Consider the following 16,097-nt stretch of genomic DNA (forward strand, 5'->3'; position numbering starts at 1 on the left):
ACGCGTTTTAGCTCAAGCAGGCTAGCGTGAGGAGGGAAGAACTATACTGACGTCAGGTCTGGAACATGACAAGGAATGAGAATAGTATCTGAATATGGCACCTTGCTAGGTCGTAGCAAATGACGTAGCTGAGGGCTATGCTAAACTGTCGTCTCTGCAAATGAGAGCGTATGTAGACAGTGAACCATCGCTAGCAAAGTCGGCTGTACAACTGGGGCGAGTGCTAGGGAGTCTCTCTAGACTAGACCTGCCGTGTGGCGGCGCTCGGTCTGCAATCACTGATAGTGGCGACACGCGGTTCCGACGTATACAAACGGACCGCGCCCGATTTAAAGGCTACCACCTAGCAAGTGTGGTGTCTGGCGGTGACACCACAATGTCTATGTCACATCTTAACATTAGACTGATGTACCACAACAACTTATTCTACCAAAAAATTATCAAGTCCTTGAAAAAAAATTATGTATGCAATTCCAGTTACTAGTCACTTCTCCTTCTTATTATTTCTTTTTCTTTCCAAATGCTCCCCTTTTATCAGGAATGTGGATAATAAAATTATTATTTAATGGATCTGTAGACAGAAAGCGTTTGCATTAGCAAATGTATTAATTTTTTTTATTTTATGAAACCAATGCTGCAGCACAGCTAGAAACTAGATATCAAATAAAATAAGCAAATATGTGTAAAGCAAAGCATAAAAAACATCATTCACTAGCCATGTGGCATTTCAGGAGTCAGTAAAAATTCTCACAACTCTGTTAGAGAGATACTTGTCATAATCAGGTGTGTAGACATGAGAACATTTCTCATCAATTCATAAGCATTCAGTAAGTAGCACAAAGTACAAACTTCAAAGTGTAATCATATGTTTCAATCTAATAGTGTGTCATGTTTATGGTGCGTTCTGCAAAGAAATGTCAATACCGAGGTCAACAATCCACTTTTCTACAGTTATGCGAGCGCTATTGTGAGTGCGGCGTGCTTCATAGCTGCTTAAGTGGTACCAGTAAAGAAAGGCAACACTACAATGGGTTTTTACAGGTGGCTAGTGTGCAGCTGGGCACACCAGAGCATTATGACAAAGTCACCTATACTCTTTACGAAAATATTTATGACAACAGTTTCAGCTACTATGACGGTTTCATACAAATTAAAAAAATTCACATGTTGAAAAATTGCATTGGAAGTGTGTAGAAAGGTAACCTCATAAACAACACTGTCCAAAAATTTCCGTCAGGATTGTGGTACTTACAGTCACATATATACTCACTTTTCATAATGATCATAACCATATCTGGACGTCATGATACACATCGTCATCATAAAAATATCGTCATAACGCATCAGTCAAATCTCAAAATCGTCGTAGCTTCCTTCAATAATCTCAGAACCTTTAAAAAAAGCTCTCTGCTCGTTTCAATAGTGTCATCTACCTCAAACGTACTTCTAAAATCATGATCCCATACAATATACATCTCTCAAAGCTCTCACAGTAACACAATGGCTCCGAAAATATATGTGAACAGTTCACAAAATGCAAACAAATTACAATTTCCTAAATGCGAAGTAATCGAATTGTGTAATTACGTATGCATGTGTCACTGGCTTAGTAAAAAAAAAGTTTAATACCCTCTGCTAAATGTCTAGATAGCTGTGTAATTCTGTATTAGACAAATATGGTACTAAAGTGTAAAATTGTATAAGCAAATACCAAAATAGCTAGGGCTCCCTGTGCTTGCCACACGTATGGTACACAAAGTAGGCGTACCCCCATGAGGGAGTTTATTCCTCTCATTTCAATGACCATATAGCTGTGTAATTCTGTATTAGAGAAATATGGTACCAATGTGTAAAATTGTATAAGCAAATACCATATTAGCTAGGGCTCCTTGCGTTTGCCACACACATGGTACACAAACTAGGTGTAGCCCCATGAGGGGTAATGTAATTATACCCTGAGGCGTTATAGATTATGACTGTGGAATGAAATGTATCGCTGAAAACCTTCTCTGTATCATTGTAGTTCAAAAATATTTCTAAAAATGTTCCAAGTACAAAAGCTAATTACTCAAATGCGTGTCACGAAGCGCTAAACTATGCTTCTTACTGTAAGATAATTTCTGCCAATGCTTAACGGTAAAAAATGTGCCAATTGTCGTAGTTATCGTCGTCCATAAGCAAAGTTATCCAAAAATCCATGTACTTACCTTTGTCATATTCAAAAGTAAAGAGCTATGCGTATAAATGTCATAATTATTACGTGCATTGCTGTGACCTTGAAAGTACTGTGCTGTAACATATTGTTGTGTTACGAAAAATACCTGTCTGACTGTAGCCATACCACAAAAGTCATTACCATAACATGTTTTACTTTCCCAAAGAATGCAGAGAAACTGTGCAGACATAAAACAGATACTGTGCAAAAGCAATAATGAAAACTATATCACTCATTAGTAGCGTCATAGTACAATCGTGTAGCTGTCAAACAAACCAAATACCGTGTCTTCTGTAACCTATCAGAAGGTACTTTAAACAAAAATGTCTTTTCAAATAATCCAAAATGTTGCAGTAAAACCTCATTAGCTGTATATGTTCCAAGAATGTGAGCATTGTAGTCGTGACATAATCGTACAACTAACAAGCAAGATGTTCACTCAATGAGACTGTGTCATCTGTTTCCTATAAAAGTGAACTCGTGGAATTACTGTCTTAATACAGGGTGTTTCAAAAATGACCGGTATATTTGAAACGGCAATAAAAACTAAACGAGCAGCGATAGAAATACACCGTTTGTTGCAATATGCTTGGGACAACAGTACATTTTCACGCAGACGAACTTTCGAAATTACAGTAGTTACAATTTTCAGCAACAGATGGCGCTGCAAGTGATGTGAAAGATATAGAAGACAACGCAGTCTGTGGGTGCGCCATTCTGTACGTCGTCTTTCTGCTGTAAGCGTGTGCTGTTCACAACGTGCAAGTGTGCTGTAGACAACATGGTTTATTCCTTAGAACAGAGGATTTTTCTGGTGTTGGAATTCCACCGCCTAGAACACAGTGTTGTTGCAACAAGACGAAGTTTTCAACGGAGGTTTAATGTAACCAAAGGACCGAAAAGCGATACAATAAAGGATCTGGTTGAAAAATTTCAACGGACTGGGAACGTGATGGATGAACGTGCTGGAAAGGTAGGGCGACCGCGTACGGCAACCACAGAGGGCAACGCGCAGCTAGTGCAGCAGGTGATCCAACAGCGGCCTCGGGTTTCCGTTCGCCGTGTTGCAGCTGCGGTCCAAATGACGCCAACGTCCACGTATCGTCTCATGCGCCAGAGTTTACACCTCTATCCATACAAAATTCAAACGCGGCAACCCCTCAGCGCCACTACCATTGCTGCACGAGAGACATTCGCTAACGATATAGTGCACAGGATTGATGACGGCGATATGCATGTGGGCAGCATTTGGTTTACTGACTAAGCTGGACGGCTTCGTCAATAAACAGAACTGGCGCATATGGGGAACCGAAAAGCCCCATGTTGCAGTCCCATCGTCCATGCATCCTCAAAAAGTACTGGTCTGGGCCGCCATTTCTTCCAAAGGAATCATTGGCCCATTTTTCAGATCCGAAACGATTACTGCATCACGCTATCTGGACATTCTTCGTGAATTTGTAGCGGTACAAACTGCCTTAGACGACACTGCGAACACCTCGTGGTTTATGAAAGATGGTGCCCGGCCACATCGCACGGCCGACGTCTTTAATTTCCTGAATGAATATTTCGATGATCGTGTGATTGCGTTGGGCTACCCGAAACATACAGGAGGTGGCGTGGATTGGCCTCCCTATTCGCCAGACATGAACCCCTGTGACTTCTTTCTGTGGGGACACTTGAAAGACCAGGTGTACCGCCAGAATCCAGAAACAACTGAACAGCTGAAGCAGTACATCTCATCTGCATGTGAAGCCATTCCGCCAGACACGTTGTCAAAGGTTTCGGGTAATTTCATTCAGAGACTACGCCATATTATTGCTACGCATGGTGGATATGTGGAAAATATCGTACTATAGAGTTTCCCAGACCGCAGCACCATCTGTTGTTGAAAATTGTAACTACTGTAATTTCGAAAGTTTGTCTGCCTGAAAATGTACTGTTGTCCCAAGCATATTGCAACAAACGGTGTATTTCTATCGTTGCTCGTTTAGTTTTTATTGCCGTTTCAAATATACCGGTCATTTTTGAAACACCCTGTATGTTCCACAGCTTTTTGATTAGATAGTTGATATCAAAACATCGCTGCATGTTAGCAGTTTCAAAATGAGACAAGTAATAGTAACATGAAGTAAAAAATTTAATATCAAAGATTAAGTCAGAAATCAAATCATTTCTCAATAAACGGTTTTACATGGGAAATGTGGTGTAATCTTTTTTTTTTTTTTTTTTTTTTTTTTTTTTTTTAGCCAGTTAGGAGGAAAACTGATTAAACCAAGACTGTGAATGTACATCATTATTAGAATTCTTGAATGTTCTAAATTTATGCGTTCTGATGAAGAGCTTATAGTCAAAGTCATCATGACGCTGAGTCGTAAATCTGTCATTCTTACGTCGTGTTGGCGGTTCCATCTCAAGGCATGCTGCACCATGCGGACTCCTTTCAAGATCTCCGAAATACCATGCATTTTTGCTTTGTAATATTTCTGTATTTCTAAATACCTCTTCTGGCGTCGGAGCGCAGGTATCCTCTGAAATATTTAACTCTTGTATCACGTGTGCCAACTGATTTTTGAACTTCCAGCATTTCTCTTTTATGTTGCGCATTGATTTGTTTCTGACATTATTTGAATTTCGTAATTTATTTGTACTCCTCTGTATCAGTAAAAGCTACTGGTCTTGTATGATTCAGGTCATCATCTACCTTCGTAGATAAATTTGTTAACTGAGCCGAAGGTTTGGCTACTTTTTCCGATACTGTGCTGATTTCCTCCGTGTGTTTTTCTGAACCAAATTTTAGAGTGTCCATATGTGTCGAAATCGTATCTACTGTGTCCTTTAAGTTTTCCTGATTTTTTTGCAAGTTGTGTAACCATATCGGTAGATGCAACTGAGTCAGTTTTTGCCTACAAGGTGTCGTGATTTTCGTGAACAATGTTCCGCATTTCTTTTATAGCTGCTTCATGATTCCGTAACGCGTTTTCATGGCGCGAAAAATATAGGTTGAAAATGCTCACAAATTTGTGTTTTTACACCTTCAGAAACTTTGACATTTTGATTCGATTTTAAGTAACTCATCGGTGAATCCTTCAGGTGTTTGTTCGACTGTCTCTTTAATTTCGTCAATTGTGTCTAACTTTTGAAGCTGTTGCTGTGTTTCTGGTACCAGGCGCCGCGGAATTTGAATCCCCGCCAGACGTCACGGATGTCGAAGACCCCAAGAGGTCTCTGCACCATCGCGCCGTATGCTGTGGCGGCACGCGCGTCCTGGCCTGCATTTAATGTGAGGGCGCCACAATGGAACACGTGGTTCCAGCGGCCAATAGCGGCGCCCCCAATAGAGTATTTAAGCGCCTGCCTCTCGCTCAGCCAGCTCCTTTCCCAACACAACTTCCACCGTCTACCACTCCCGGATGATGAGCTTCGCCCTGACATCTACCCTTCCTACCAACTCTAACCCCCTCTTCCTGCTTCCTCCTCAGGGCTCCCTCTCCTCCGCCTCCCTCCTTCTGGGCGGATTTCCCCTCCTACTCCCCCTCCATCTCTTGTGCCTTCTTTCAGTGTCTCTGCGCTCCCTCCTGCCCTGTCTTTCCTTTTCCTCTCCCGCCCCATGTGTCTTCTGCCTCTTCGTGAACCCACAGTTGCCCCTCCTCTCTTCATCCCGCCGCTTCCCCAGCTGCCCCATGCTCTCCCCTCCTTTTCCATCCTCTCTGACCTTTCCCTCGGCAGGTCCCACCTGGTAGTTTTATTCTTCGTCGTGTGTGCTCCAAGTGGGTTTTAAGTGTGTTGTTTCGGAGTGTTTTTACTACTGTGGCCAACTTTTAACCTGTGCATGTGCATCCAGTGACTTCTCTGTGTTTTAAGAATCGCCAACTGTGTTTTTTAACTTTCTGGCGACTTTTTTTAACTGTCCCCAATGAACGTCTACATGTCAGTGTATTTTTCCCTCCATTTTTCTCCCCTTACTCTGTTTTATGTTCCCCTTTTTTACCTCCTTATGTATGTATTATTTTATTCTTGTTTTAGTTGTCATGTCACTCGGCTGAAGAGCGGCGGATTGTGCTGCTGACAGCCCTCCCCTGCCCATATGAGGCAGGGGAATGAATTCACAATAAAGAAAAAAAAAAAGCTCAGCCAGTTCCCGGATGTCCGCGATCGAACTGACACCTCTGTCCCTCCCCACGCACCTGGTTTCCAGTACTTGGACAACATTGCACACACGGAACTCAATGCCCCTCTCACTACACAAGATCTCATTGCTACACTCCGCACGAAACGCAACACCGCTCCTGGTCACGATCGTGTAACCTACCGTCACCTTCGTGAAGCTCCTGTCTCTTTCCTCTCCACCCTGGCCAGGCTCTACAAAGGTAGTCCTGTCCAACGGTTACTACCCCGACCTGTGGAAAACCTCCCGTATCCTGATGTTCCTTAAACCTGGTAAATCGCCGTCCGCCGTCTCCTCCTACCGTCCCATCAGCCTTACCTCGGTCTTCAGCAAGGTCCTGGAATCTATACTCACCCACCGCATCCACCAGCGTCTCCGCCAGCACCGCCTCCATCCCGTTACCCAGTGTGGCTTTAGGCCGTCCTTCTCTTCCGACGACCTTCTCCTTCACCTCACTCATCTCCTTTCTGAACAGTTTAATTCCCGTTGCTCCGCAATCTTCCTCTCCCTGGACCTCGAACGTGCTTATGACTGCGTATGGCATTCCGGTCTCCTCTTCAAGCTCCAAACCTTCGCTCTTCCCATTAACTACGTCCGTCTTATCGGCTCCTTTCTCTCCCACCGTCCTTCCTACGTCACCATCCATAACACGGGTTCCTACACCTTTTTTCCCTCCGCCGGTGTGCCCCAAGGCTCCATCCTCTCTCCCCTTCTGTACCTTTTATATATGACGGACATGCCGCCGCCGTCACCCCCCATTCACCTTCTCCAGTTTGCTGATGACACCGCCTTCCTTGCCCTTGCCCCCACCCTGCAGTGCTCCCAACACCTTCCCCAATCCCATCTTGACAGGTTCACCGCTTGGTGCAACCAGTGGTTGCTCAAGGTCAATCCTTCCAAAACCCAGGCGATCATTGTAGGCAAAACCACCCCTTCCTTCCGCCTCCTTGATTTCTATCTCACCATCTATGGCCGTCCTATCGCCCTCACCCCCACCCTTAAGTACCTTGGGGTCACCCTCGACCGTCAACTCTCCTGGACCCCCCATCTCCGGACAATCCAAGCCAAGGCATGCTCCCGACTCCGTCTCCTCAAGCTCCTTTCTGGCCATACGTGGGGTCTGGACCCCTCCACCATACTCCACACCTATAAATCCCTCATCCGCCCTATCCTTTGTTACGCCCATCCGGCCTGGATCTCCAACCCCCCTACCTTTTATGAATCCCTTCAAATCCTTGAACGCCATGCTCTCCGCCTCGCCTATTGCATCCGTCTCCCCTCCCCCACGCGGATCCTGTACAATCTCATTCTGTTCCCCCGCCTCCTCCTTTTCCTTGAAAGGATATGGATCCTGTACACCTCCCGCAAACTCGATCCTCCTCACCCGCTTGTCTCGCCCATCCTCTCCCGCCCCCGCCCCCGCCCGCTGCAGCGCCTGTATTCCCACGTTCCACCCGGTCTCCATCTCTCCACCCTCCTTACCCTCTCCCAAGGTCGCTTCCGCCAGCTCCCTGTCCCTGATGATGCCCTCCTCCCATCCATCTACCCCTCCTACCAACTTTGATCCTCCCTCCCTCTTCCTGTGTTTGCTCCTATGGGCACCCTCCCTCCCTTCTCTCCCTCTTCCATCCCTCCTCCATTTCTCCCCACTCCTCCCCCGGGCTTCCCCTCCCCTGTCCCTCTCTCCCTCCCCCCCATCTCCTCGGCCATTGGCATCCTTGTTCTCCCCTCTCCCCCACCTCACTCATCTTCCCCTCTTGGCAGGTCACCGGACTCGCACACACTAAGTGGACATTCGCGCGCCGGAGATCATCGCCATCAGTGTCTCGTGTGTGCCATCATGTTTAGTGTTCAGTGTTCACCGTCACACTCCATCGTTCACCAGTGCCATCGACATCTTCAGTGTTTGTGCTTCGTGTCAACAGTTTGTAGTGTGGATTGTCATCGAGTGTGAACGGCTTCATGTTTTTTATGTTCATGTATCTACTGTTTTTTTGCCCGCTGTTTTGTTTCAACTCACGTGTCTTCTCTGTTTTATCAGTGTAGTATCTTTGGCTGAAGAGCGGCGTATTGTGCTGCTGCCAGCCTACCTGTTATACGGGTATTAAAATCACAATAAAGAAAAAAAAAAGCTCAGCCAGCGACAACAGACAGCGTCTTTACCGTTCTTTGTTTTCATTACTAGTGGACGGATTCATTTGGTTGTCTCTGTCACTCCATTGCTTCTTGAGTGTTGTCGTCGTAAGGTCTCTCTCCATCGTCCGTCGTTGTTTCGTGTCAGCCGGCCGAAGTGGCCGTGCGGTTAAAGGCGCTGCAGTCTGGAACCGCAAGACCGCTACGGTCGCAGGTTCGAATCCTGCCTCGGGCATGGATGTTTGTGATGTCCTTAGGTTAGTTAGGTTTAACTAGTTCTAAGTTCTAGGGGACTAATGACCTCAGCAGTTGAGTCCCATAGTGCTCAGAGCCATTTGAACCATTTGAATTTTTGTTTCGTGTCCGTCCTTTCCGTGAGTTTGTTTGTTCGTGGGACGCTCTCTGTTTGGTCCCGCTGCTCTTTCTCGGCCACACCGCGACCGTTCCAGTCATGGTCACAACAGGTTACAACATCTTTGGCGACGAGGTAAACGGTGGTAGTTGCTAGTAAGGAGGCAAAATTGGTCTGTGTTCTGGAGCAACAGCAGCAGATCATGCAGCTGCAGCAGCAGCTCCATTTAGACATCTTACAAAAGTCGCCGCAGTTGCTAACGGACTAAGTCGATGGCTGGGAGGCGTTACCACAATAGCTTCAGAGTCCTCAGGTGTCCAATGCTTTCGTTTCCACCCTTTAATGACGCTAAAGAGGACGGGGAAACCTACTTACATTGGCTGAAACAATATTTCACGGATTTTCAAGTCACGGACGACTCCTTGAAGCAGTCGTTGTTTTTGTCTTGGCCCCCCCCCTTCCCCCCCCCCCCCCCGCCCCCCCAGACACGTTCTTTCTTCTCCGCAAGTTGGCACCATTCTCCGATCCTGTGGCTCTCTCTTTCCAGGAGATATGCCTTTTGCTGACAAACTATTATTCCCAACGCTACCATGTGGTTGCCTCTCGCCTGGAGTTCCACCAGTACCATAAACAGCCTGGTCAATCGTATCGTTCCTGGGTCTTGGACTTGCAGGGTCTCAGTGATCGATGCGATTTTACGTGCAGCAATCAGCAGTGTAAGGCTTCATATGCGGACTCCCTGATCCGGGATGTGGTGGTTCAGCTGACTCCTGATCCTGAGGTCCGTACTGCGGCGTTGAAACTCGACAACCCCTCCTTGGAAGAGATTCTCTGCATTTATCACTCCTTTGAAATTGCTCAAGCGGCTAAAGAGCGTCTTATGGCGCGACTGCAGGTGGCGGCGATCGCGGCGTCACGGCGGGTTCCGCCCTCGTGATGTCGACGTGGCCCAGCCAACAGAGGACAGTGCCGTCGGGACTTCTCGTTGTCTGACGTCTCTATGGCATCGGCGCCTTCGGTCACCCCTCGTCGCCGGTCATGCATCCCACTTCCCTCTAGCCCACAGTGCTTTACTGCACATTTGCGGGCTGACTGTCCCCACCGCTGTAAAACGTGCATGCTGTGTAACAAGGAGGGCCACATCCAATCGGTTTGTCGTAAACGCTCTACTCACTCTAGTCCTGCCCCTCCTGTGCCTCAAGATACAGTCCATGCTCTGCAATCGGTCGTCCCGCAGGATGACTCGTAAGCGTGGAAGCTTTTCTCATGCTCCGCATTTTCACTGAGGATGTCAGTTTTCAGGTCGACAATGCGGCCACCGTCCCCCTGATTAATATGGTGACATACACCTGGCTGGGCTCTCCTGAGTTGTCACCTCCCTCTCGCAGTTTGGTCGCCTATGGAGACAGTTCCATTCCCCTTCATGGGCAGTTCGTCGTCCAGGCGATGTATAAGTGTGTTCCCCGGCTCCTTACCCTCCCTGTCATAGACAATCCATTGGCTTCGAATATTTTTGGCCTGGATGCGTTTTCAATTTCCGATGACGTTAAGGTCGTTTCCACGGCTGTTCCTTTTCAGGACTTGGACGATCTGTGCTCCGCTTTTGTGTCATTGTTTGCAACAGATCTCAGCTGTGCTTCCAGGCCCAGCCCCTTCCGGTAGCCTTACAGCTGGCGGTCAAGCAGGAACTCGATCGGCTCCAGGCCGCTGGCGTTCTGTAACTTTCAATGCTTGGGCGACGCCACTGGTGGTGATACGGAAACCCAATGGGTCCTTTCGGATGTGTAGGGACTTCGGCGCTACATTAAATGCTCAGTCCCTCATTTACACATACCCCATTCCTCGACAGGAAGACCTTTTCGCCAAGCTTGCCAGGGGAGAGTATTTTTCAAAGATATACCTGGCAGAGGCATACCACCAGTTGCCCTTGGATGCCAAATCTGAGAACATCATGATTATCAACATGCCTTTTGGATTGTATAAGTACAAGCGCCTTCCCTTTGGTGTCTCTTCGGCGCTGGCCATTTTCCAGCGATTCCTGGAGCAGCTTACACAGCCTATCCCTACCTGTGTGATTCATCTGCATGACATCTTGGTCACCAGGCATTCCTGCCAGGACCATTTGCAAAACCTCAGCACCTTATTTCACACTCTGCAGCCTGGTGGTTTACGCTGTCAATTGAAGAAGTGTTGTTTTTGTTTCAACCGTAAGTGGAATACTTAGGCCACTGGCTTAGCAAAGATGGTTTTCGCCTTCGGGTCATAATGTCATGGTCATTGAGGCCCTTTCTTGTCCCAAGTACTTATCTGAACTCCAGGTGTTTTTGGGCAGGTTTACTTATTGCTTAAAGTTATTGCCCCAGGCTGCTTCCCTTGCTCAACCCCTCGATCACTTACATCGCAAAGGAGTACCTTTGCCTGCGACCAGGCTTTTCTCCATTTAAAAACGATGCTGAAGTCCGCCCCTTGCCTTACTCCCTTCTCTCCGAACCGCCCCTTGGTTGTGGCAGCTTATGCATCAGCATATGACATTGGGGCTGTCCTTGCGCACCGGGATACCAATGGCTCCAAACAGACCATCACTGATGCCTCTAAGACGTTGACCCCAGCACAACGGAACTACTCCCAGATTGAAAAGGAGGCCCTGGCAATCATGTTCGCTGTCCAAAAATTTCACACCTATCTGTTTGGGGCAAAGTTCACCCTCCTGAAAGACCATAAACTCTTGGTTACACTGTTCGGACCCCACTCTCACCATCCAGAGCAGAGGGCTCAACGTCTCCAGCGCTGGGCATTGTTTTCACGTAATTACACTTACACCATCCGGTATAAGCCCACTGCCCACCATGCTAACGCGGACACTTTGTCACGTCTCCCAGCAGGCCCTGATCCTGCTTTTGACCAACAGGAGATCCTCTGCTCTCACATTGATTCTGCCCACTGGGATGCGCTGGACAGCCTGCCTCTTATGGCTGCTCACATTGCTGTGGCTAGCCACCACAACCCTGTCTTGTGGCAGGTTCTCAACTACGTGGTCCATGGATGGCCCTCCTAAGTTACTCATCAGATGCAGTCCGATTTCAGCCCCTGATGCCACCTGTCCCACAGGCTCTCCATGGTCGATGATGTCCTGTTGGCCACGGAGTCGGATGCCCATCGGGTGGTCATCCCTCCAGAATTTCAGCTTTGGGTGCTCGACTTGTTACACTGCGTGCACTGGGGTATGTCCCATATGAAAATTTTGGCTTGCCAGCACATGTATTGGCCTGGCATCAATGGTGATATGTCCGTGGGTGCACTGTCTGTGTGTGTCACCAGGCAAGCCCCCCTCAGTTGGTTGCATCCTGGCCTGTGCCTCGCCGGCTTGGGGTTGCATCCACATCGATTTTGCAGGCCCGTTTTTGGGGTCCATGTGGTTACTCATCGTTGATGCCTACTCCAAATACCCATATGTTGTCCGCATGGCATCCACCACCATAGAGGCTACACTCATGGCCCTGGCCCAGGGCTGGCTGGAGTGGCCGTGCGGTTCTAGGCGCTACAGTCTGGAACCGCGAGACCGCTTTGGTCGCAGGTTCGAATTCTGCCTCAGGCATGGATGTGTGTGATGTCCTTAGGTTAGTTAGGTTTAAGTAGTTCTAAGTTCTAGGGGACTGATGACCTCAAAAGTTGAGTCCCATAGAGCTAAGAGCCATTTGAAACATTTGAACCTGGCCCAAGTTCTCGCCATTGAGGGGTGCCACACACGTTGGTCTCCGATAATTGTTCCCAATTAATGGAGTCCTCCTTCCACGACTTCTGTCAGGCCAAGGGTATCAAATATATCCATAGCCCCCCTTTCCACTATTCGTCCAATGGCGCGGCGGAGAGAGTGTCCAAACTTTTAAACGCCAGTTGACAAAGGCGGTTGACGTGTCTCCAACCACGTCAGCCCCCACCCTGTTTTTGAGCACCTATCGCACTACGCCAATTTGGGGACGCAGTAGGGCAGAGCTCCTTCATGTGCGACAGCTGTGGACCCTGCTCCATTTGCTGACACCATCCTCCTCCCGTCCCCACTTCAAGCCCTTGCAGCGGTATGCCCCTGGCCCAGCCATGTGGGCCCACCAGTATGGGCACAAGGCGGGTTGCACACCTGCCATGGTCGTCGTGGCCCATGGACAGCGTGTAATGTCGGTGCAGACCTCAAAAGGGTTGGAGCACAACCATCATAATCAGCTCCACCAGCATGCCCCCGTGGGACTTGTGCTGCCACCTCGTCCCCTACCTCCTTCGGGTGCGGACGTGGTCCTCGAGTCACCATCCCTGTCCCCAGTTGCCATCTCCCCGCAGGCCTGCCGCCGGCCCTCTCTGCCCCTGGGTGGATCGGCAGCTCCCTACCCCACCCTGGACTCTGGATCAGCTTTCATGGATACCTTGGGTGTCCCTTCCTCCCCACCAATAGCGGTTGAAGAACTTGGCTCCTCTCTCCACTGGTGCCCACCTCGGCACCATCCTGGGCGTTTCCCCACCCCTATGCACAAGTTTAAGGGGGAAGGGATTTGGTACCACGCACCGCGGAATTCGAATCCCCCCAGACATCACGGACGTCGAAGACCTCTAGAGGTCTCTGCACCATTGCGCCGTAAGCTGTGGTGGCACGCGTGTCCTGGCCTGCATTTAGTGTGAGGGCGCCACAGTGGAACACGTGGTTCCAGCGGCCAATAACAGCACCCCCGACAGAGTAATTAAGCGCCTGCCTTTCGCTCAGCCAGCGAGTCTAAGTGAGTCTCGACGCATCGCCTCAACAACAGACTGCATCTTTACCGTTCTTTGTTTTCCTTACTAGTGGGCGTCTTGCATTTGGTTGTCTCTGTAACTTCGTTGCTTCTTGTGTGTCGTCGTCATTAGGTCTCTCTCCATTGTCCGTCGTTGTTTTGTGTCCGTCCTTTCCATGCGTTTGTTTATTCGCGGGCTGCTCTCCATTTGGTCCTGCCGCACTTTCTCGGCCACCCCACTACCGTTCCGGTCGGGGTCACAAGTTACAACAGTGTTTGTTCCATTTGTTGCTGTGTTAGTTTCTGATATTGTTCCATTGTGTCTAACTTTTGAAGCTTTTGCTCCATTTGTTGCATTAAGTGCAATAACATTCTATTAGTGTCTGAAAAATGTTCATTTGTGCTTTTTGGCTGTGCATTTACACCGGCAACATTCGCATTTTGAAAAACAGAGAGTGAGTCTTGACTTGATTGAGAAAAGGGTGATGATGCAAAACCTGAATCTATGGTATTTGAAAGATTTGGTTCTGTTATTTTGCATTCGTGAGCCGAACTGTTCGTGACCAATCTATCGACAATACTTCCCTGTTCTCTGATTGTTTCACTATCTACACTGTTATTTATTGTCTGGTCCTTGTCCCTATGCACAATTACCAAATTATTGTGTTGAAAATTTGTTAATTCATTACTAGGTGATGCTAATGTGCTACACTCATCTTCCCTGTCATTTCTCAATTTGCTTTGAAGCATAGTGTTACACTTTTCACACACCATGATTGTCACACTGTTTCACACAATAACACAAAAAAACAATTTGAAGAGAAAAAGTAAGAAGACACACTAAAATAGCATTAAAAATAATAAATATCCAATTAGTTGCAAATGCGAGTGCAAGATACTTGGGGCAAATTCACATCCATGCTACAACTGCTTTGCTCATCACAAGACAGTACAACAATGAGAGACTACACCTGCAAAGGAAATGCCATATACAATTATGCACTAACAGTAACAATAAATAATTTCTATTCGAGCACTAATTATTCAAACTACAAGAAAAATCAGAAGATTTCAGTGGGGTATCCTGGCAGGGTCACCTGATAAAACTTCTTGATTAAGAAATTGTTTACTTAAATTGCAATATCTGTAAGAGGGTGAAACTTCTAAATTTAATTCTGAAACTGCTGAGTGAAATTGAATGCAAGTGTCACTTTGCTAGTCTTTGTCATTTCAACACTGACCCACAATATTCTAGCGCAACACAACCTGACTGCACAAAAATGATAAGCTGACTTTAAATAATTAATAGAAGAGAACGGCCCTGAATAAGAAGAAATCCTAACAATAACCCATACATTTCATAAGTCACTTACCTCACAGAAAATCTTCATTACACGAAATACAGCAATGCCGCAAGCACCAATACTGCCACCTAAATAAAAGATTCTGACTACTGAAGGCTCTAACTACCAATAGGCATGTGGTTAGCAAGGGAATGATTTTGTTTCAGAGCAAACAGTGTATTTAGCAGATTTTACAAGAATCAAGTGACAACCAGTTAAAAAAATATATAATAATCAGTAATAAATCTCCATGACAGAAACACATTCACACTGTCCACTCGCATTAATACTGCAGACCTCCAACACTGCTAATTATTAACCTCTAACCTCCATCACTGCTGGCTACTCACTCCCAACTTCCATCACTGCTGGCTGTTCACCTCCGACTGCTAGTCCGACCAGCCACACAGTCTCCTACAGAATGCGCACGGCACTGTCAAGAGTTATTCATGCAGATCGCTACATAGCGCTACCAACACACAAACACATAAACAGGCTACTTATAGTAGACTCTTAATATTAGAGCAGAGATGAGGTATAGCAACACTGTTATACGAGATAACGCGAAAAGTGTTAATTTGTAATGAAATCATACGAGAAAATTCCTTCTGTGTCACTTGTTTCCCGACTATCGCAATGTGCGATTATCAAATGGCACGCCTTTCGCTCAGAATTCGGGATCGAGTGTATGACGGAACAACTATGTACTTGCGATGCTGGTATAAATTAGTGAAAATTTTTGCGAGTATTGCCTTTTAAGTAAGATCAGTAGTAGCGAGCCAGATTGGGTTTATCTTCGCTTCTTTCGAGTCGAGTATAAGAAGTTTCTATCTAGAATGGTAAAAAGGTAATATTTTGTGAAATAGAAGAGTAGGCTATGTTGTTGTTGAATGTAATGACCGATGAGCTACTGAAAGCTTTGAAAAATTAACAGAATTAGAATGAAAACTGTAGAGAAGCTGAGGACGAGTCCCGATTGGACGAGAGGAGTGGCGTCCATCGGTGACGTGTACAAACGTAGCGGAAAGGCAGAGCTAGTTTGAGCTTTGACGTGAGGCCCTATTGCTCACGGCTCCGGAGGTGAACATTAATATTCTGCAATAAGTGCTCTAATTCACTCTAAGGTGTGTGG

This window comes from Schistocerca nitens, chromosome 9 (genome assembly GCF_023898315.1).
Source record: "Schistocerca nitens isolate TAMUIC-IGC-003100 chromosome 9, iqSchNite1.1, whole genome shotgun sequence".
Taxonomy (NCBI): Eukaryota; Metazoa; Arthropoda; class Insecta; order Orthoptera; family Acrididae; genus Schistocerca; species Schistocerca nitens.